Source organism: Dermochelys coriacea, chromosome 9, assembly GCF_009764565.3.
Source record: "Dermochelys coriacea isolate rDerCor1 chromosome 9, rDerCor1.pri.v4, whole genome shotgun sequence".
NCBI classification, from domain to species: Eukaryota; Metazoa; Chordata; order Testudines; family Dermochelyidae; genus Dermochelys; species Dermochelys coriacea.
The window spans coordinates 91,721,798-91,745,002 of record NC_050076.1 but is presented as its reverse complement, the minus strand read 5'-3'; the positions used below and the strand labels follow the sequence as shown (position 1 = coordinate 91,745,002).

The 23,205-nt window shown below is 47.4% G+C and overlaps 1 protein-coding gene across 6 annotated transcripts in view; it reads right to left on the bottom strand.

The window, feature by feature from the left end:
• The window catches only part of IL1RAPL2 (interleukin 1 receptor accessory protein like 2), a 569,055-nt gene extending 554,321 nt beyond the window's left edge, over positions 1 to 14,734 (bottom strand). For 2 of the 6 annotated variants that reach the window (XM_043492438.1, XM_043492441.1), the window contains exon 1: positions 14,562 to 14,734. The gene's annotated coding sequence lies outside the window, so the exon portion shown is untranslated. Of the gene's footprint in view, positions 1 to 13,909; positions 14,303 to 14,561 lie in introns of all 6 variants that reach the window. The other 4 variants (XM_043492439.1, XM_043492440.1, XM_038417782.2 and 1 more) reach the window with 3 other exon arrangements.
• Positions 14,735 to 23,205: the final 8,471 nt, after the last annotated feature.

Genomic DNA, 23,205 nt, shown 5'->3' with positions numbered 1-23,205 from the left:
TGTCAGCCCCAGGCATGGAATTGTTCATGTGCTTAATATTAAGCACATGCTTAAGTACTTTGTGGATCAGAATCAGCATGCTCAGCATCTGGCAGAATCAAGCCTATTGGAGTAGCACATCCATGAGAATTAGAGGCTGCTGAATGCAGATAGAAACATGAGAAGTCACCTCTATATTCATTACAGCTAAGTCCCATCTCTTCTCTATCTTGAGGAATGCAACAAGCCATGAGTGATTGCACTTCAGCATTGTGCATCTTTAGCTAGGGATGACATACAGAAAAAATTGCAGTGCAAGTGTCTAGGTACTTCCTGCCCCTATCACAGATTTCAAATGCAAATTGAGTGGCAAGATTAATAATTTTTCACACAGGAGGACTCAGGGGATTAGCAATCAGCTAAGGAACGTGTCACTTCTCTGTGACTAGTGTGAATCCTTGCAAATGAATAGCACTGTAGATTGCTGACCTGTTTGTTGCTGCCCTCCCGAGTGCTCTCTTGATACCTTTTAGTGTTTCTTCCTCACATTGAGAGAGGGGAAGCCTTTCTGAAGGAAAGAGGAACAATAAGACATTTTACTCTATCAACTTGGGTTGAGGCCGGGACTGTGAATTTTCAGAGACTTGAACAAAAGCTAAGGCAGCATAATTGCTTAAGTAGCTCTTCGGAAATCATCAAGGCTCAGGTAGCTCTTGCATCCTGAAGGTCGTCCTCCTAGTGCCGGGTTCAGAGTCCATTCACGTCATTGGTCTTTCCGTTGACTCAAATGGGCTTTGGATCATGCCCTTGGTTCTGAGAAGAGTGGATAGACACACTGGTCACATGCTAATGACTCCTTTGCAGAATGATGCTGATCTTCAGACCAAAAGGATATTGTGCATGATAGTTTATGATAGAAGAGGAATGGGGGAAGGGAAGAAGCAAAATAAGGGAGCAGGAAGTAGTTAGGCAGAGAGATTCCTTTACCCAAGTGCCCCCAAGTCTCTGTTATGAAACAAGTGCATTCCTAGTTGAGAGAGGTTTGAGGGAACACTGTCAATCCTGCAGGCCCTAACTTAAGCAAATAACTCCTTTGGCTTTAGGAGGACTCCTCACAGGAACAAGAGCTATTCATGTGAGCCAGGGCTTGCTGGATTGTGCCTTGATGATTTTAAGATCCCAGGTAATAAGAACAGCCTTCGAACTGCAAAAAGAGTGGTTTTGGTCATACTAAAGCATAAACAATAAAAACCTACAGGATGAGCAAAACTGTTGGATTATACTACACAGGGAAAGCCCTGAGGATGTTGATGTGACAATGTTGTGACCTGATGGCTCTCTATTACAGTCTGCATTTACAGCAATGATTGAAAATCATGAACAAAAATAAAAAGATTAACATTCCAAATACTTAAGGACTCCAGTGTTCGTGGCATGAAAATACTAATGTTAATGTGTCTGCCCATTATAGATTATTGCCTGAGACTTTCCTAAAATATTCTAGCAATAGCCCTGAGCAGTTCTTCTGAACGTGTTAGCAAAACTAGTAAAAGAAACCAACCCACCTTGTATTGCAACTAGACACAGTGCTGAGAGCTCATCATACAGACCAGGCTACATTCACTTCAGTAAGAAATTGAAATGTGATCAAAGTTTGCCATTCTGGCATTTAGGTCTCCTAATTCAACTCCTCGCTCCCCAGTTGTGCTCTTCTCCACTTGTTCCCAGACCCTGTAGCACTTGAAGCTGCAGAAAAGCAGCTAATTGGGGTGGTAGTGGGGGACACATTAATCACTTCCAATGGCTGTGACATTGATTAAACTCCACAGAGCTCCACAAAGAACTACTGTTCTGTCATGTATTCATTTGATTTTCCAGCAATCTGTGGCCTTTGCATGTCCCAACTATACCCCTTTTCCCCAGTTGTCACAAGTTATAGAGACGTGCTCATCCTCTGTCACCGCTTTTAAATTTGAACCCAACCATTTTATAGACATTGAAACTGAAATATATGATTGTGGGAGGAACATTACAGGTTGTAGGCCAAGCACTCCTGGTTTACGAGATCAACAAAACGCACCCATTAATTTACAGCCTTTTGTTCAGAGTGGAAGCTATTAATATTCTACATACATTTACTGCTGCAAAATGTGGCTTAATCAATACAGTACCTCAGGCAATGAGAACTACTGTAGGCAACGTAAAAGGAGGATTATCAGACACAGAGATTTTAAAGACCACTGATGGGATTTAACTGCTTGGCAGGCCAAAGTTATTTAGAAACTAGCCACAGCATACCGAGGGTGAGACTTAGAGCTAGTCTACATTATACCAGTAACTCTGCTAATTATATCAGTTAGGGGATGTGACTTCTTACCAGTCTAGTTATATGGTATAAGCCAGGGGTTGGCAACCTTGCAGAAGTGGTGTGCCGAGTCTTCATTTATTCACTTTAATTTAAGGTTTTGCGTGCCAATAATACATTTTAACATTTTTTAGAAGGTCTCTCTCTATAAGTCTATATATTATATAACTAAACTATTGTCATATGTAAACAAGGTTTTCAAAATGTTTAAGAAGCTGCATTTAAAATTAAATTAAAATGCTGATCTTACACCGCCGGCCCACTCAGCCCATTGCCGGCCTGGGGTTCCGTTCACCTAGGCCGACAGTGGGCAGAGCGGGGCCTGGACCCCAGACCGGCAGTGGGCTGAGCGGCTCAGCCCACTGCCACTCAGCCCGCTGCTGGTCTGGGGTTCCATCCGCTGGGTCCTTCCAGCCAGGGTCCCGGCTGCCGGCCCCGCTCAGCCTGCTGCCAGTATGGGATCTCAGCCCTGCCTACATAGAGTGGGTACCTACCTTCTCCCTGGTTCTAGCCATTCTCTTCCTCTCTCTGCACTGAGCTGAGGGTGGGAGTGTGCTGAGAACAGGGCTGGGGGTGAAGGAGCAGGCTGGGGGTTGGGGTGCAGGGTCTGACCTGGAGCTAGAATGAGGGAGGGCACTCAGGGTTGGGGCAGGAGGTTTGGGTGTGCAGTGCTTACCTGGGCAGCTCCCATTTGGTGCGAGGGGTGCAGGTGGGAATGGGGGTGGTGTGTTTGCAGGAGCTCCCTTTTGGTTTCAGGGTGGTAGTGGGGATGTGGGGGGTGCAAGAGTCAGGGCATTGGGGGGTCTGGGTATTTTTGGGGGGTGCAGGAGTCAGGGCAGGGTGCTGGGAATGTGTGGGGAGTGCCAGAGTCAGGGCTGTGGTTGTGGGGGGGGGGGTCAGGGCATGGGGCTGGGGTGTGTGGGGGTGCAGGGGTGAGGGCAGAGGGCTGGGTGTGTATGAGGGAGGTGCAGGAGTCAGGGAAGAGGGCTGGGGGTGTGGGCTGGCATCGTGGGAGTGCTCCCAGCCCCCTGCCTTGAGCGGCTCATGGCAGGGGGCTGGAGGGGATATGCCCTGATTCCACCCCCCTTCCCCAAGGTCCCCGGAGCAGAAAGCATGCTGCGGCTCCACTTTTCCCTCTCCCCATCCCTAGCAAGGGCTGTCAGCTGATCAGCCGTAGGGAGGGAGAGAAGGAGGGGCAGGAACCCAGCACGCTGGGGGAAGAGGCCGGGGAGGGGGAAGCTTGCCTGCCTTGCAAGGAGAGAGCGGGGGCGGAAAAGAGTGAGCCGGGCAGGATTTTTAGTGCATGCTGCTGTCTGCCCGGGTCCGGCAGACAGCAGCGTGCCATTAAATATTGGCACACATGCCATGTTTGGCACACATGCCATAGGTTGCCAACCCCTGGTATAAGCCCTAGTGCGGAGGTAGTTTCACTGTATAAAGTCACCTTGTACTGGTATATCTTATTTCTGTTCCCAAACCAGAATAGAATATACCAGTATAATTGCAGTCACATGGCGGGGGGATGGGGCAGGTGAAGAGAGAGAGAGTGTGTATAGGTGAAACAGCAAGAGTATTTAGTGTAGACAACTTCTTGGAGAACCATCCTAGGAAAGCAGCCTTCCCAAGCCCCAAGAGCCACCTATGGGCCATATTCTACACCCATACTAGCCCTGTACAGAAGCAGTGGAGTTCTGCTCAACATGACTGGCTGAGTGACTTTGTGAGGGGTGAGGGACAAGGAAGAAGAGGTATCCAGATAAGAATTCTTAGACGTTAGTGTTATCAGGGCCTGGCATTTTTGAAAGCCCACAGCTTTGGCCTAACTTGGTCCCCTTGCAGCCAGTGACCCGTTGAAGCCATCGACTTCAATGGGAGCAGAGGTAGGTCCATGCCAAGCACTTTTGAAAATCCTACCTGTGGCCCAAAGTTCTCTCTGCTAGAATTTCAGAAACCAAAGGGAGCAGAATTTTCACATTAAAGGGACATATCCAGGGACAAGTCCCTGGTCTGGAGCAGAATCTTCCACATCCAAGGCCAATATCTTACTTCCCAGCAGAGAGAGGGACAGGGTGTCTCCAAAATCGTTCCCAGTGAAAACTCTGTCAGAATCGATAGGTCTCCATGAAATGTTTCAGGTTTAACGAGACAATATATTTCAATGAAAAAAACTGTCAAAAAGGTTCTGACCATCCTCCAGGCCCTCCGCATGGAGGTACCGGATGAAGAGTCCCCTACACGTCCCTTGGAGGAACGTGCCCTTCCAGTCTCCTTCACAGCCCCCAAACTGCCCTTTCCCTTGTAGGAGGAATAGCAGGAAATACCATCCGGAGACCCCTACAGAGTTTCCCCTATCTCTCCCTCATTGACTTTGGCACAGAAAAATATAACCTGGCCCTTGATCTTGATGCAAACAAGGTCTCCGGAGACTTCAGTGGGCATTTCACCTGAGGCAATTAATGCTTAGGAAAACACTTGGAGGTGAAGCCATGACACTGCTGGGGTCAATGAAAAGATTTCCATCAATTTCAATGGAGACAAGATTTCTCCGTCAGTTCTTAAAGAAAGTGACAGTCTATTTTTTTAAATGGACCAGCCTGAAAAGCAAGTGCCATCAAACTGCTTCTTTATATCACCGTTCAGACAATTCAAATCCTTACTTTCCCTAGCAGCTCTAAAAAGACTTCTTGATAAACAGCTTAATATAAAGTTGCATTGTCTGAAGAGGGCTTAGAAACAATACTGGGTATGGTTGCTCTGAAAGACTTTTATAGCAGTTCATGATTTAGAATCCCTTGATATTTTCAAATTCAGCCTCAGTTTGAAGTGAGATTACTCAGAGCTCAAATGTACTAGAGTGTGAGTAAATCCCATACATTATAGATGCTTTATGAGCACTACACTCAGTAATGCCCAGCTCAGAAGTAATTATGTGCTGTTCACATGGAGTTTTGTACTCAGGATGAGTTTAGCTAAGTCTTCCCTGAACAGAATGTATTGTTCATGAACCATCTCTTCTATGTCCACATGTGAAGTGCACAGGCAAATAGACATGGAGGAGAAGAGGGGGTTTAGCACCAATTATGCTCCATTTGGGCAAGATGTACCTAAGCTCTTCTCAATGGCACCGGCAAAAGAATGTTCCTACAGGGCTTTCCCACGGATCTATTCTTGGACTGATCCCACTTCCCTTAGGGAATCGGGCATTTTAGGCTGGAATTTTTACTGGAGCAGCCACAAGCACTTGTATGAGCATCAGGAAAGAAGAGGATTCACACAGTAGCTTGCTGGAATCGGTCTAAGGGTGTGGCTACACTGTGTGGAGTGATTGTAGCACAGATAGCCCAGGTATGGCTAACTTTCATCTAGCCAACACAAGGAACTGCAGCAGCATAGACATGGCAGCTCAGGCTTCAGCCCAGGCTAGCAACCACAGTACATACCCCCAGGGTCCCAGCACACTTCTACCCTAGTTGCAAGCATATGCTGATGCCTGTGCCACCAAGTCTACACTACTATTACCACCCATTCTCGCTAGATTAAAGCAAAGGCTGGTGTACCTACTGTTAGAATATAGATAGTCAGGCCTGTCTGTAAAGGCCTATAATTAAAAATTTAGGTGTATTTTTATCACTTAGCTAGTTACAGGGGTATAAAAACAAAGAGTCAAAATCACAGTCTGCCTGCGTGTGGGCCTTCTCTCACTGTCAGGTTTCAGGTTTTAGAGTAGCAGCCGTGTTAGTCTGTATTCGCAAAAAGAAAAGGAGTACTTATGGCACCTTAGAGACTAACAAATTTATTAGAGCATAAGCTTTCGTGAGCTACAGCTCACTTCATCGGATGCATTTTGTGGAAAAAACAGAGGAGAGATTTATATACACACACAGAGAACATGAAACAATGGGTTTATAATACACACTGTAAGGAGAGTGATCACTTAAGATAAGCCATCACCAGCAGCAGGGGGGGGAAAGGAGGAAAACCTTTCATGCTGACAAGCAAGGTAGGCTAATTCCAGCAGTTAACAAGAATATCAGAGGAACAGTGGGGGGTGGGGTGGGGGGGAGAAATAAAATGGGGAAATAGTTTTACTTTGTGTAATGACTCATCCATTCCCAGTCTCTATTCAAGCCTAAGTTAATTGTATCCAGTTTGCAAATTAATTCCAATTCAGCAGTCTCTCGTTGGAGGCTGTTTTTGAAGCTTTTTTGTTGAAGGATACCCACTCTTAGGTCTGTAATCGAGTGACCAGAGAGATTGAAGTGTTCTCCAACTGGTTTTTGAATGTTATAATTCTTGACGTCTGATTTGTGTCCATTCATTCTTTTACGTAGAGACTGTCCAGTTTGGCCAATGTACATGGCAGAGGGGCATTGCTGGCACATGATGGCATATATCACATTGCTAGATGCGCAGGTGAACGAGCCTCTGATAGTGTTGCTGATGTGATTAGGCCCTATGATGGTATCCCCTGAATAGATATGTGGACAGAGTTGGCAACGGGCTTTGTTGCAAGGATAGGTTCCTGGGTTAGTGGTTCTGTTGTGTGGTGTGTGGTTGCTGGTGAGTATTTGCTTCAGATTGGGGGGCTGTCTGTAAGCAAGGACTGGCCTGTCTCCCAAGATCTGTGAGAGTGAGGGGTCGTCCTTCAGGATAGGTTGTAGATCCTTGATGATGCGTTGGAGAGGTTTTAGTTGGGGGCTGAAGGTGATGGCTAGTGGCGTTCTGTTATTTGCTTTGTTGGGCCTGTCCTGTAGTAGGTGACTTCTGGGTACTCTTCTGGCTCTGTCAATCTGTTTCTTCACTTCAGCAGGTGGGTATAGAGATCTTGTAGGTGTTTGTCTCTGTCTGAGGGGTTGGAGCAAATAGCCTGTACCAGTCCACACAAGAGATCCACTTCCTGGACACTACGGTGCTAATAAGCGATGGTCACATAAACACCACCCTATATCGGAAACCTACTGACCGCTATTCCTACCTACATGCCTCTAGCTTTCATCCAGATCATACCACTCAATCCATTGTCTACAGCCAAGCTCTACGATATAACCGCATTTGCTCCAACCCCTCAGACAGAGACAAACACCTACAAGATCTCTATCATGCATTCCTACAACTACAGCTCACTTCATCGGATGCATCGAAAGCTTATGCTCAAATAAATTTGTTAGTCTCTAAGGTGCCACAAGTACTCCTTTTCTTTTTCTCCTTACAGTGTGTATTATAAAACCCATTGTTTCATGTTCTCTGTGTGTGTATATAAATCTCCCCACTGTATTTTCCACTGAATGCATCTGATGAAGTGAGCTGTAGCTCACAAAAGCTTATGCTCAAATAAATTTGTTAGTCTCTAAAGTGCCACAAGTACTCCTTTTCTTAGTTGGATAGCTTTCTGTCTGGCACGAACTCACTTATCAATAGTTGTGGTTGTGAAACCCTCATTTCTTTCTTGTTTTGTCCTTATGGTCCCCAATTCTCTATTATTAATCTGTATGGTCTCTGTCTGGTTCTTTAATTGTTCTGTCTGCTGTATAATTAATTTTTCTGGTATACGTTAATTAGAGTAGTGGGAAATAATTGGTTAGAGAATTATGTTAAAATATGTTAGGAATGGTTAGTTAAATTTCAGTAAAATGATTGGATAAGGTATAGCTGAGAATATGACTATACAAACTGGGGTCAAACAGGAAGTCGGAAAATTGGAATCATGCTTGCTGGAAATTAACTCCAATAAACATTGCATTGTCTGCGCTTCGGACTTCTGGTCTTTTGCTGCTTGCTGTCTGTGTGACAAGAACCTGGGAAGTGGGAGGGTGAAGGGAAAGCCCTCGAACACCTTCAATCGCACCCTTGCTTGCACGTGGACATTCCTAAAGAGCCACGTCCTGGCATTAAACCACTGGCCATACTAAAGCAGCGTACGTGACTTGGCTAAAATTCTTTCCCCGGCAACCTAGGCTGCAGAAGCCCCACTATCCTGACCCTCTCTGGCTCCTGTGGCAACGCAGCCCCACCCTCACCCACTCCTTCCTGCTCCTTTACAGGTGCCCAGCGCCTGCACTCTACATTACGATTACGACTGCCCCTTATATACGAGGGAGGTTCTTTGTGCTGCTTCCCCCACCTGCCCTCTCAGGCATTGGCACCTTCAAACCAGAATTTCTAAGCCCAGATGAGATGGAACCTAGTTCATCGCTTGCCAAGACCCTTGTTCTTAGCTACAGTGCAGCAGTACAGAGTCAAGCCCATCTTGTTCCGCTGCACACAATAAGATATAAACGCTGCTGCCGGAAGCTTTCATTGGAATATACCTGGAGTTTTCTAGTGTGTGCATGCACAGCACCACATCCAACCCCCAAAAGCAAAGCGTTGTGCAGAAAAGCCAGCTCCAGAGGAGCCAATAGTTTTGAATTGATGGAATACTTAAAAGAAAACGAAGGAGCACTTTCATTCCAGAGCTAATGAGAAGGCACTATTAGTTGGAGAAGTTCCTCATGAAGGTTATATATACAGGCCAGATTTTTTCCTCCCACTAAATGCCAATTGCCAACAGTTTGGTGAAGTCAAGATCCTTTGAAGTTATCAAATAATGTGTGAAAATCCAAATGGTTCCACCAAACATTCACACTGAGGAGTCACCAGTAAAGGACAACTGCACAAACTTGTGCAATAGAAATTTCCAGAGATCAATCTTTGTGCACCTACCAACGCCCATCTCGGATTACAGCCCATCTGCCCAGCATCTGGGCGGAGTCAGAAGGAGTGGGACATAATCAATCCCATTTTTCAATGTGGGGTTTGGGTGGGAGCAGCAATGAGTCTTGGGAACGAGAAATATAACAGCCATTTTCAAATGACAGCGGAAAAAGAATGCTCAAAGCTGAGAGACTACAGGCGAGATCCTAGATTCCTTTAATTTACTGTACCAAGAGAGACCTTTGGGCCAATGCTGCACTACTGTTTGGCATCACGCATCCCTGGGCCCATCACAAGGTCAGCATGTTGCACAAATGCAAATAACTCCGAATGATTCAAGGCAAAGAAGAATGAGGCTGCTCGCTCTCAGCTGTGCTCACTTATAGCCTACACCTTCAAGGCACTGCACCTATTAAAGTTCTGTGCCCACCCACATCTAAAGGCTCCTCCCCCCAGACTAAGGGGAGGAGCCACCAGACCCTGCCTCGCAGCCACCTGAGGCCGGGGGGGGGGGGGGAAATCGGTCTAAGTTACACAATTTCAGCTACGCAAGTTACGCAACTTCAGTGAATAACGTAGCTGAAGTCGACGTACTTAGATCTACTTACCCCGGTGTCTTCACTGCAGTAGGTCGACTGCTGATGCTCCCCCATCGACTCCACCTGTACTTCTCGCTCCAGTTGAGTACCGGAGTCGACAGGAGAGTGCTCGGCGGTCAATTTATCGCATCTTCACTAGACACGATAAATCGACCCCCGCTGGATCGATTGCTCTGGAGGTAAGTAGACATGCCCTCAGATGGTGAATGGGGCAGGGGACCAGGGAGGCTCACGGGACAGAGGCCAAATGTTAAGGTCCCAAGGGCTGACCTGAGGAATGGGTTGGGGAGCACCCTTCTGCAGGATCCATTCAAGAAAAATGCAAGAGGTGGGCGGTAGGGCTGCCCTCACCTCCTAGAGGCCGTGATGGGGGACATGAGGGATAGAGAGCCCCATGTGCCAGCCAAGTGCCACAGGGTCCCCCCAGCCCTCCCAGTTGTAATCCAGGAGGTCTCCAAGCCTGGTGGCACCAGCCTCTGGTGCACTGAGGGGGACTCCGCCGCCTGCATACCAAGATGGGGGTTGTATAGCAGAGGCTTTGCAGGAGGTTCTCCCCTTCAGTGGCTATCTAGTCGCCAAGACTAGCTTCCAGGCCCTGAGGAGGTCAAGGTGCTGTAGTTGACACATCAGAACATCATACAAGAACAGTTATAGGTCTCAACATGCTACCTGCTCTTATTGCTTTTCCTTTCTGGAAATTGACGGGAAAAGCTAAAGGGCTTTCAATACACACACACACACACACACACACTACCTTCCACTCAATATCCTTATTTAAAAGGATTTCTTTAGCTGCTGGCTTAGACCACCAATAACAGCTAGAAAGGATCTCACTTGGAGGGTAGGGCTGGTCTCTCCTTGCTCATTTGTACATGACAGTCTCACTTTCTCCTTAATGAGACCTAGGTGCAAGCTGCAGCCTGGCAACAGGGAGGGACTCAGAGAAGCCAAGAAATCAGCCTAGAGACTACAGCTCCTCCTGTGCACAGAGAAGGGGAGGAGATAGGAGATAAGTAAAACTCCCAAGGAGTTACTACTACCCAGGGCTCCACTGATTTTCTACCCACTAGCATCCCACCCGGGACCTTCCAGTTCTGAAAAGGTAGAAAAATGCAGAAGAGAGACTATTTTTGTTCACTTACAAGTAACTTCTCACTCCTCAACCTCTCCCCAGCCAGACACTTGTTTTATGCAGGTTTAGCTCAGTCAGATTAGATAGCCCAACATCTAGATAATACCGGAAACCTCGGCACCCCCAAGCTTCCCCACAGCTAACTTTGACTCATTGCAAGCCAACATCTTCCCAACTTCACGCCCTGCCTCAGGTCTGGCATTAGCCAAGTTAGTCACACTAGTCAGCAGAAGCCTTCTCCCAAGCTTAGCTGCTCCTATAGTTCCTATCTCAGGTCTGCTCAGCCCATCCACTAGATCCTCTCAAGAGAGTGCCCCTCCCTATTTCCTTTATTTCCAGGTAGGGAAACGAGCCACCTGCTTTCAAGGTTAAGATGTTTCAAGATGATACTGCTAGCCTACTACACCCACATTTTAACATTGCGTATAAATTAAAGTCCCTTTCAAAGTGCTTATAGTGACAGTGCTCCTGTGAACACATACAGGGCCTGATCCAAAGCCAATGAATTTCAATGGGAGCCTTTCCATGGGTTTCTAGGGTGCCTTTATTGTCCTTTCCTCGCTCCTTCACTCTTAGAGCCTTGTCTTGCATTCCAGTGAGTTCAGATCGAGGGTTGGATTTCCAAGGAATGCAGGCTCAGAGTCAAGAAGGAAAGCCACAGCATAACACACCCAGTGCATGCCAATCGCTCCTACAAAGGAATTCCGTGCACCTTAATTTTTTAAGAAGCTAAAAGCAAATGGAACAATTTGATGCCGCAAAGCAGAACTGAAAGAATGAGTTCCCCTTAGAAAGCATTGGAAATCAAGGTTTTCCTAGACGTTGTAACATGAGGTATCAGTTTTGGCCCACTGAACACTTGTTAGGTTAGCCCACACAATACACAGAGATTTTATGTTTTAGGATTTACCCATTGAAACACACTGATTTCTAGGCTTTCTATTGGCCAGGTATCCTACTTCACATCATCAAATGGGGCCCCGTATTGGAAGCATCAATAGTGACGGGCCGCATCAGCCACATGCATGTAGGGCCCAATGCAAAGCCTATTGAATTCAATGGGAGTCTTTTCAATTACTTCAACAGGCTTTGGATTAGGCCCCAGTGAAGAAGCACTGACAGGTGTTAGCCCACCTGATTAGTGATTTTGGGTGGCCCAATTTCCACATACACACTGGAGACATCTTAAAGGAGCCTGATTTCCAGAAGGTTGGGGGGTCAACATTCTGAAAGCCAGGACCCTTTAAGACATCTCCAATGGTACCCTCTCCCCTCAAAATCACTGCTCACTTTTGAAAACCCTGGCTGAGTCCTCTTTGCCAGTTTATTTAGCACCATAACTGTGCTAAATAACTAGCCTCTCAGTAGTGATGTAGTCTTCCCTTGGAGATATGAATGTTCTTATGTGTTTCTTTCACTAAGGGGCCTGATCCTGAAAGGTACTGTGTACCTGCAGCTTCCATACCTACCGGGATTAGATCCTTTGCTGTTATAACTAACCGGGTGGTGGAGGGGGGTTATTTTAAGCCACCCACCCTCTGGTCTTTAAACCATGATTTGAGGACTTCAATAGCTCAGACATAGGTGAGAGGTTTATTGCAGGAGTGAGTGGGTGAGATTCTGTGGCCTGCATTGTGCAGGAGTTCAGACTAGATAATCGTAATGGTCCCTGCTGACCTTAATGTCTATGAGTCTATGATCCATCTTGACTCCACGAGCCACTTTCAGAAAGACTGAACTGATCTGTGTGGTCACCAGCAGCTGCCTTTAAAGTCCTGCAGCCCTTCTTGGAGGATTCAGAAGGAAGTGGGAGAACTGTAACTAACCCAGAATAGAAAGCACAGGCGCTGAGCAGAGACTCTGTTTTTTTAATTGAAATAACAGCGCTCTAGAGGGATGGCCATGTGCTACGTGGGGCAGGGATCTATTTATAGGGGAGATGCCAGGAGATTCCCCACCCGCCTGAACCGCCTGTTTCCTCGAGTGTGCAATAACTTCCCAGCCAGTGAACGTTTTCCTTTCTGGGGTTTGCAGCAGCATTTGATTAACATATTGCCAAGCACTCTTTACCTTGGGCAGCAGCTTCCAGGCTTATGGTGCCGCTACCTAAGTCACTAAGGATACAATAATGGATCAGGGCCCTGAGCCAAAGCCCATTGAAGTCAATGCAAAAATTCATTGACTAACAGTGGGCTTTGGATCAGGCGCCAGATGAACATCATTAGAAGAGATGGTAAAGATGACTCCAATATACAATATATAAACAGGCACCTATCCTTTGCCCCATATGTAATACGCACATTTATAACATCTCACATGAAACATACATTGTATTTTCTTTGTGCTATTCTTACAAAGGAAAAACAGAGGGGGAAAATAAGGAACAAGGGCAAAAGCCGGCATAACAGAGGTGCCTTTTTCCAGACACTTTCCCCCTCTCTTTCAGCCTCACAGACAGACTTTAGAACAAACTTTGCTGAGAGCCCATCTCCAGTCATGCCCCTAATCAATGGCATTATCTAAGGCAGAAATCAATGTTCTTCAGTCCTCAGAGCCGCAGATTTATTGGCAGCATCAGTCACCAGTTTACTAACTTCACTATCTGGGGGGGGGGGGGCGGAGAAAAGATTAGTGTGGATCACAGGAGAGCAAATCACAAGCATCCGCAAGGGGGTTGTTTTTCGTGCTTTGGGTTTGACTTGCTGGTCCACATTTGGGGGGAGTGGGGGGGGGGGGAAGAAGAACTTTTCCTCTCTCTTTTTGGAACGGTTTGGGACTTTTTGGAAAGGTTTAGATCAGCATTAACAGCCTCTAAAGCAGTGGGGGGAATAGTCCCTCCCTTAAGTGACAGAGGCAAACCAAAGCCATTATTGTGAGGAGGGAGAGGTCTTTTTAAAAATAAAAGGCTTCTAAAGCAATTTTGCAGGGGCGGGGATGGGGGGGGGGGAATGTATTATCCCCTTAGAAACAAAACGATCCGGCCACCGGCTCACAAAGTTTGAAGGGAACGTTTCACGAATGCGTGGGGGCACGATTCAAAAGAGGCTCTTACCCCCCAAAATAATAATAATAAATAATAATAATAACCCCATGCAATCGTGTAGAGGCCAGGACACCCCAGCGTAAGTGCATGCAGCTTACCTACTTCTGCACAGCACAGCAAGGAGTTAGCCAGGGAGCTCACAAGTACAATTCCATGCTCGGGAGGTTTTGGTTCCCTTCCTAACAAGCCGAAATCACTTCAGGCGCCCACCCCGGAGGAAACCCTGCCTACCACCCCCCCCCCTAAGGAAAGTCCTTGGCTTGGAGCTGGAGGGCAGCTTCCTTCACCAGCCGGGGCAAGGACAGGACCTGATGAAGAACTTCCCCAGCCCGAGCAAATGCCTGGAGTTGCAGCTTCCTTGATTTCACTCCAGTCAGCGGGGCTGCTCGTTACACGGTCCTGGCGCTGGCTGTGGCCATGGCTCGAGTTAGGAGCAGATCCAACAGGCGCCTTGTCCCCCGGACAGCCGCAAATCCAGCAGGGCAGCTTCCCTTTTGGAGAGACAGAGAGAGAGAGAGATTCAAAAGGGGTGGGCTGCTTCTCGGGCGGCGGGTTCCCTAGTTAAGCTAGTGCAGCAATAGCCCGGAGGCAGGACCCCCGCAGTCAGGGCTGGGGAAGGGGGTTGCACTGGGAAGCCTCTTCACTGCCCTGCCCGGACTTGCTGCCAGAAACCACTGAGCCGGAGAGGAGCTCTCCTGGGTGGCTCTGTGCCCATCGCATTCCTGGATCCTCTCCAAGAGCCCCACTCACGCCTACCCTGGCTGTGCCATCTCTCCAGCCAGCCGCCTGCCCACGGGAAGAGGCAGAAACCAGGTCACCCCGCGGTGCCTAGGCTGCCCCCTTGGATCTGGGAGTTCAGGTGAGGAGCGAGAGGCGTCCAGCCCAGCAATCCTGGGTTTAAACAGCTCGTCCCCATTCCCCAAGCAAAAATGTCATTTCGCTTACTTACCTTTCTGGGTTAGGAAAGTGCGAGGCTGCAGCGCCGTCTAGCGGCCACGGGAGAGATCGCCCGCTTCTGGACCCGGAGTCAGGCTCAGCTGAGGTCGCTTTCCCCACCCTCCCCATTGGGTGCCATGTAATCTTGCAAGCCTGCTCTTCACTCAGCATTAAAGCCCTTGCGTGTTAAATAAACACCGGAGTGGCTGCCGTGTTTCCCTTTTTGCAGGAGGGGAGTAGCCTCTTTCACGCGTGCAATGGTTAGAAAGCCAGGGCTTCCCTTCCAGTCAGGTCTGGCAGGGTCACTGGCTTTGGGTTGTTAATTTCAGGATGAGCCTTCTTAGGCATCCAACCCAGCACTGAGAGTAGCCAGGGGTATCCGATCAGGCACTTTTGCCTCCCTCGTCCCATGGGGCAGCTGAGGGTAACTCACTGGGGCAGACAGGAGCTATGTGTCTGTGCAGAGCAGGGCTTGGAGGAATCAGAGGCAGGGGATGGTCACAGATGACCAGGCAAAGAGTGGGTGTCTAGCATATGAGGAGCTGATGGGTGCAGAGCTGATTAATGCATTGAACCGGAGCGCTCCTTTCCAAGGTCAGCTCCTGTGTTAATGCTAGCATCCGGAAGCGGTTTCATCATATCCACTTGTTTCTTTCCTGCCTGGATCAGTCTCCCCCCCCCCCACGCCATCGTGAGCGTGTGACACATGCGAATGGGGAGCGAAAGCCTTCTTCACTGAAGTGTATGAAGTGGGGTGGCCACTAAACCCTGAGTTAGTACATCTGTGATTTTTGATGATGTTTTAATTATTGGATCTGTTTTAAGTTAACTAGAGGAAATGTGAACCTGCAAATTAGGTGTTTACTGAAAACAAGTGGTTCTACAGGCCCATGTTTTTGATGGAGCATGGAGTCATGAAATAAACAGATGAAGACTTTTTCTATCATATTAATGCCCTTACTTCCTCTCCCCCCCTATGATTTTAAGCAGGATTTAAGGACTGAAGTGGGAATGGGGAAATTGCCATAATGGAGCTAAACTTTCAGAGACAAGGCAGGCGAGGTCATATCTCTTATGGACCAGCTTCTGCTGGTAAGAGACAGACAAGCTTTGAAGTTTACACAGAGCTCTTCTTCAGGTTTGGGAAATGCACTAGAGAGTCACAGCTAAATACAACGTGGAGAGATATTTGAATGGTTTGAAATATGCGTTAGCTACCTATGCTAAACAACGTGTTCCACCTTGTATTTAGCTGTGGCACAAAGTATGTTTCCCAAACCTGAAGAAGAGGTCTGTGTAAGCTTCATAGCTTGTCTCTTTCACCAACAGATGTTGGTCCAATAGAAGATGTTACATCATCCACCTTGTCTCTCTAATATCCTGGAGCTACAACAATCCTGCGCTAAACTTTCAGTGTAAAATCTCACCAATAATTCAGGCTGCATTCAGCTAGAAAGTCACTTGGACATAAAATAAGTTAGATGTTTCCCAGCAGGTAGGAAGGAAATATTCTGATCTCTCTGTGAAGCAAGCTTGATCTTTCCCACCCAGCCTCAGCCCCTGGGCTTCCTATTGCTATAACTGCATAAAGGGCTTGCAAGGAGGAGTTTTTTGTTTGTTTGTTTGTTTAAGTTCTAACAGTGCTTGAAACAAACACCAGGAGCTGAGGATGATGGTGTCATTTAGTGAATGCAGGTCACGCTAGGTACCTTTCCCCTAGCTGTCATCCTATGTGACCAGATATAACATGGATTTGGAGACCTGGTTCAGAAAGCAACTGATGGAAGAACAGAGTTTAGACATAGGGAAGGATTAATAATAAACTCCTCTCAATGGATAGATGACGAGGAAAGAAACCATTATTAAACCCTGTTGGGGAATCAATCAACCGGCTGAAGAGCAAACGTGTCGCTTTTGTGAGCAGCTACATATCGCTGGAGCCTTTGCTGGCTGAGCCTGCTATCTCCCAGTTTGGGCCAGTCTGGCCTGCAGTGCAGGACATCATTGAAGTCAATGGCTGAAATCCCACTGCATCCAATGGGAGCAGCATCCGTCCCGTGGCTTTTAAGGCACTAACTACAGAGGGTCCTCTGCATTGGAGCAATCAGTCTCAGGGTCCTGTGACTCCCAGGGCCCGATCCTGTAGCCCCTAATCAGGCAGAGCGCCCTGTGACTCCCAGAGACTGATCCTGCAGCCCCTAACCAGGCAGAGCGCCCTGTGACTCCCAGAGATCGATCCTGCAGCCCCTAACGAGGCAGAGCGCCCTGTGACTCCCAGAGACCGATCCTGCAGCCCCTAACCAGGCAGAGCGCCCTGTGACTCCCAGAGACCGATCCTGCAGCCCCTAACCAGGCAGAGCGCCCTGTGACTCCCAGAGACCGATCCTGCAGCCCCTAACCAGGCAGAGCGCCCTGTGACTCCCAGAGACCGATCCTGCAGCCCCTAACCAGGCAGAGCGCCCTGTGACTCCCAGAGACCGATCCTGCAGCCCCTAACCAGGCAGAGCGCCCTGTGACTCCCAGAGACCGATCCTGCAGCCCCTAACCTGGCAGAGCGCCTGTGACTCCCAGGGACCGATCCTGCAGCCCCTAACCAGGCAGAGTGCCCCGTGACTCCCAGGGACCAATCCTGCAGCCCCTAACCAGGCAGAGCACCCTGTGATTTACTCACACCAGGACTTCAGGATTGGGCCAGGCTCAATGGCACGGGGCAGGAAGCCCACGGTGGAGGCAGTTGTTGGGGTACTTGGTACAGTGCATCGCTTCCCACCCCCCTGCTAAACTGCCAAGCTGCCCTGTGACTTTAGGCTAGGTAAGAAAGCCATAAAGTGGGGCAAGAAGGACCCACTAATAAATCAGGGGCAAGGGGGCGCACGTGTGTTCTCTCTGCAGATCACTCTGCTTGCTCTGGCATTAGCCTTAAAGAGGGAATCTGGAGAGTTCTGCACCCCAGGGGCACTTGCTTGTTATCATCTGTACACTGGCAAGCAGGGTAGGGAGCAGTGACCAAGAGGAATAAACCCCTGAGGGTGCAATGCAGGGTTGGGGAGCGGGGCTCTTAAATGGTAGGAGACTCTTCACTCTGGCAAACACTGAGGGACACTCATAGCTCTGGAGAGAATCCACCTGCAATTAACCCAGAGTAAACTCAGTTCTAGAGAGGGTGAGCCACCGCTAGAGATTCTTTCAGCTAAAATATTGCCTACATTTGTGCTATACTAAAACCTGGACTTGGGTCCCACATTGCTCTTCACTAGCCACTAGGGAGCAACAGAGGCCAGCACGGTAGAATTTTATTTTTTAATTAAACATTTAACTCAGCCCTGTTTGATCAGGAAGACTTTTTATTCATTGTGACAGACGTTGCAACCCCACGCCGTATCTTCAGGGCTCACTGCATTACATTTATGAATGGTTTATGTCTGACTGTGTTCTACTCCAGCGGGGAGGGTTACCACAGCTCTTACACAAACTAAAACAAGAGGGAGTGATAACCCCTGAGCTAGTAAACAACTCCAGAGAAATTCCCCCTCTTGGGGGTGGTTCAAGCTGGATTTTCCAGAGAGTAAGAGACAAAGAAAGGGACTATCATATAAAAAAAATGAGCTTGAACTGACACAATGCCTTCCTTCTGATCCGCCAACCATACAGGACCTTCTGTCTAAGGAGGCCCCCTCACACTTTGAGGAAGGGTTGGAGAGACTTTGGCCTACTAGGGCCCCATAAGGCCTAGGGTGGCTCCTATGTTTAGTGTCTCTAAATTTGTTAGTTGTTTTTTTATATGATGCTTTTACTTTAAGAATAAATATGCATGCTTACAAAGAGCTGTGTGGTAACTTATAACTGCAAGCAATACACTGTTCAAGGCCATTGGAGAGAGAGAGCAATGCACTGGCACACTGGGGACATCAGTATAAGGCAGGGCATAAACCCCCATCCCCTGCTCAGCCGGGAGTGGGACGAGGGGCCTGTCCAGAGACAGATGATTGCTGGAGATTAGAGACAGGTGATGGCTGGAGATCTGAGCCCTGCCTGAGCACTCCTGGAGTGGCCCATGGAGGGAGGGGATGCAGGAGCTATTACCCTGAAACTGTGACATTCATGGCACAGGAAACAAAGTTGGGAGGAAGGCTGGGCTCCTGGTTAAGGCAGTAACTGAGGATTGGGGGAGGGGAGTTCTATTCCCAGCTCTGCCCCATTATACAAGATATGTTAATTTTGCTGTGTCCCAGTCTCCCTTCCAGGGGCATTGGGTAACTGAATGCACAAACGTTCACTGGGGCTCTGGTAGGATGGCACTGAATACCATACAAAAGCTTGTAGGAAACAAAACAAGATTGTGCAAGATCAGTTCAAAAATCTGGTGTAGGGTGAGTGAAAATGCTGTAGAGTCATTTACATCTGTGCAAAGTGGGTATAATACACTACCAGAAGAATTGTGCTCACTTCCACCAGGTGTGAATTTGCCATAACTAGGACCAAAGCCCTGAATACACTAAATCAAGAAGAACTTCCATTTTACTTCTCAGAGAACTAGGAAACCACACATACCAATCCAATTTTTGATGCTAGGTAAAAACCAATTTTGCCTTCTGCCTTTCATATGGACAGAAAGTCAATGTATTTATTTTTTATAATTGCCAAGAAATATCCTGCTCAAATTATGGAGCATCAGCAAATTTCTGCAGAAAAGCACAGGGGCTTCTTAATTATTTAATATCGTAGGAGTTGACTTTTCAAACTGGAAAGTCAACTCCACCGCAATACAAACCCAGGCTACGAACACAGTACAGCATTCGGCACATATGTTCCCCTTCCTGAGCAAGTACAAACTTCATGTGTCCATTGAAACACAGAGTCTAGACAAAAAGAAAAGGAGTACTTGTGGCACCTTAGAGACTAACAAATTTATTAGAGCATAAGCTTTCGTGAGCTACAGCTCACTTCATCGGATGCATTTGGTGGAAAAAACAGAGGAGAGATTTATATACACACACACAGAGAACATGAAACAATGGGTTTATCATACACACTGTAAGGAGAGTGATCACTTAAGATAAGCCATCACCAACAGCAGGGGGGGGAAGGAGGAAAACCTTTCATGGTGACAAGCAGGTAGGCTAATTCCAGCAGTTAACAAGAATATCAGAGGAACAGTGGGGGGTGGGGTGGGAGGGAGAAATACCATGGGGAAATAGTTTTACTTTGTGTAATGACTCATCCATTCCCAGTCTCTATTCAAGCCTAAGTTAATTGTATCCAGTTTGCAAATTAATTCCAATTCAGCAGTCTCTCGTTGGAGTCTGTTTTTGAAGCTTTTTTGTTGAAGTATAGCCACTCTTAGGTCTGTGATCGAGTGACCAGAGAGATTGAAGTGTTCTCCAACTGGTTTTTGAATGTTATAATTCTTGACGTCTGATTTGTGTCCATTCATTCTTTTACGTAGAGACTGTCCAGTTTGGCCAATGTACATGGCAGAGGGGCATTGCTGGCACATGATGGCATATATCACATTGGTAGATGCACAGGTGAACGAGCCTCTGATGGTGTGGCTGATGTGATTAGGCCCTATGATGGTATCCCCTGAATAGATATGTGGACAGAGTTGGCAACGGGCTTTGTTGCAAGGATAGGTTCCTGGGTTAGTGGTTCTGTTGTGTGGTGTGTGGTTGCTGGTGAGTATTTGCTTCAGATTGGGGGGCTGTCTGTAAGCAAGGACTGGTCTGTCTCCCAAGATCTGAGAGAGCGATGGCTCGTCCTTCAGGATAGGTTGTAGATCCTTGATGATGCGTTGGAGGGGTTTTAGTTGGGGGCTGAAGGTGATGGCTAGTGGCGTTCTGTTGTTTTCTTTGTTGGGCCTGTCCTGTAGTAGGTGACTTCTGGGTACTCTTCTGGCTCTGTCAATCTGTTTCTTCACTTCAGCAGGTGGGTACTGTAGTTGTAGGAATGCATGATAGAGATCTTGTAGGTGTTTGTCTCTGTCTGAGGGGTTGGAGCAAATGCGGTTATATCGTAGCGCTTGGCTGTAGACAATGGATCGAGTGGTATGATCTGGATGAAAGCTAGAGGCATGTAGGTAGGAATAGCGGTCAGTAGGTTTCCGATATAGGGTGGTGTTTATGTGACCATCGCTTATTAGCACCGTAGTGTCCAGGAAGTGGATCTCTTGTGTGGACTGGTCCAGGCTGAGGTTGATGGTGGGATGGAAATTGTTGAAATCATGGTGGAATTCCTCAAGAGCTTCTTTTCCATGGGTCCAGATATGAAGATGTCATCAATGTAGCGCAAGTAGAGTAGGGGCATTAGGGAACGAGAGCTGAGGAAGCGTTGTTCTAAGTCAGCCATAAAAATGTTGGCATACTGTGGGGCCATGCGGGTACCCATCGCAATGCCGCTGATTTGAAGGTATACATTGTCACCAAATGTGAAATAGTTATGGGTCAGGACAAAGTCACAAAGTTCTGCCACCAGGTTAGCCGTGACAGTATCGGGGATACTGTTCCTGACGGCTTGTAGTCCATCTTTGTGTGGAATGTTGGTGTAGAGGGCTTCTACATCCATAGTGGCTAGGATGGTGTTTTTAGGAAGATCACCAATGGACTGTAGTTTCCTCAGGAAATCGGTGGTGTCTCGAAGATAGCTGGGAGTGCTGGTAACGAAGGGCCTGAGGAGGGAGTCTACATAGCCAGACAATCCTGCTGTCAGGGTGCCAATGCCTGAGATGATGGGGCGTCCAGGATTTCCAGGTTTATGGATCTTGGGTAGCAGATAGAATACCCCAGGTCCTGGCTCCAGGGGTGTGTCTGTGCGGATTTGTTCTTGTGCTTTTTCAGGGAGTTTCTTGAGCAAATGCTGTAGTTTCTTTTGGTAACTCTCAGTGGGATCAGAGGGTAATGGCTTGTAGAAAGTGGTGTTGGAGAGCTGCCTAGTAGCCTCTTGTTCATACTCTGACCTATTCATGATGACGACAGCACCTCCTTTGTCAGCCTTTTTGATTATGATGTCAGAGTTGTTTCTGAGGCTGTGGATGGCACTGTGTTCTGCATGGCTGAGGTTATGGGGTAAGCGATGCTGCTTTTCCACAATTTCAGCTCGTGCACGTCGGCGGAAGCAGTCTATGTAGAAATCCAGGCTGCTGTTTCGACCTTCAGGAGGAGTCCACCTAGAATCCTTCTTTTTGTAGTGTTGGCAGGAAGGTCTCTGTGGGTTAATATGTTGGTCAGAGGTGTGTTGGAAATATTCCTTGAGTCTGAGACGTCGAAAATAGGATTCTAGGTCACCACAGAACTGTATCATGTTCGTGGGGGTGGAGGGGCAAAAGGAGAGGCCCCGAGATAGGACAGATTCTTCCGCTGGGCTAAGAGTATAGTTGGATAGATTAACAATATTGCTGGGTGGGTTACGGGAACCATTGTTGTGGCCCCTTGTGGCATATAGTAGTTTAGATAGCTTAGTGTCCTTTTTCTTTTGTAGAGAATCAAAGTGTGTTTTGTAAATGGCTTGTCTAGTTTTTGTAAAGTCCAGCCACGAGGAAGTTTGTGTGGAAGGTTGGTTCTTTATGAGAGTATCCAGTTTTGAGAGCTCATTCTTAATCTTTCCCTGTTTGCTGTAGAGGATGTTGATCAGGTGGTTCCGCAGTTTCCTTGAGAGTGTGTGGCACAAGCTGTCAGCATAGTCTGTGTGGTATGTAGATTGTAATGGATTTTTTACCTTCAGTCCTTTCGGTATGATGTCCATCTGTTTGCATTTGGAGAGGAAGATGATGTCTGTCTGTATCTGTGCGAGTTTTTTCATGAAGTTGACAGATTTCCACTCTATACGGCTAAATTCAGTGCCTTGCATAATCACAGGTTTCAGAGTAGCAGCCGTGTGAGTCTGTATTCGCAAAAAGAAAAGGAGTACTTGTGGCACCTTAGAGACTAACAAATTTATTAGAGCATAAGCTTTCGTGAGCTACAGCTCACTTCATCGGATGCATTTGGTGGAAAAAACAGAGGAGAGATTTATATACACACACACAGAGAACATGAAACAATGGGTTTATCATACACACTGTAAGGAGAGTGATCACTTAAAATAAGCCATCACCAACAGCAGGGGGGGGAAGGAGGAAAACCTTTCATGGTGACAAGCAGGTAGGCTAATTCCAGCAGTTAACAAGAATATCAGAGGAACAGTGGGGGGTGGGGTGGGAGGGAGAAATACCATGGGGAAATAGTTTTACTTTGTGTAATGACTCATCCATTCCCAGTCTCTATTCAAGCCTAAGTTAATTGTATCCAGTTTGCAAATTAATTCCAATTCAGCAGTCTCTCGTTGGAGTCTGTTTTTGAAGCTTTTTTGTTGAAGTATAGCCACTCTTAGGTCTGTGATCGAGTGACCAGAGAGATTGAAGTGTTTACCCAGAAGTCACCTACTACAGGACAGGCCCAACAAAGAAAACAACAGAACGCCACTA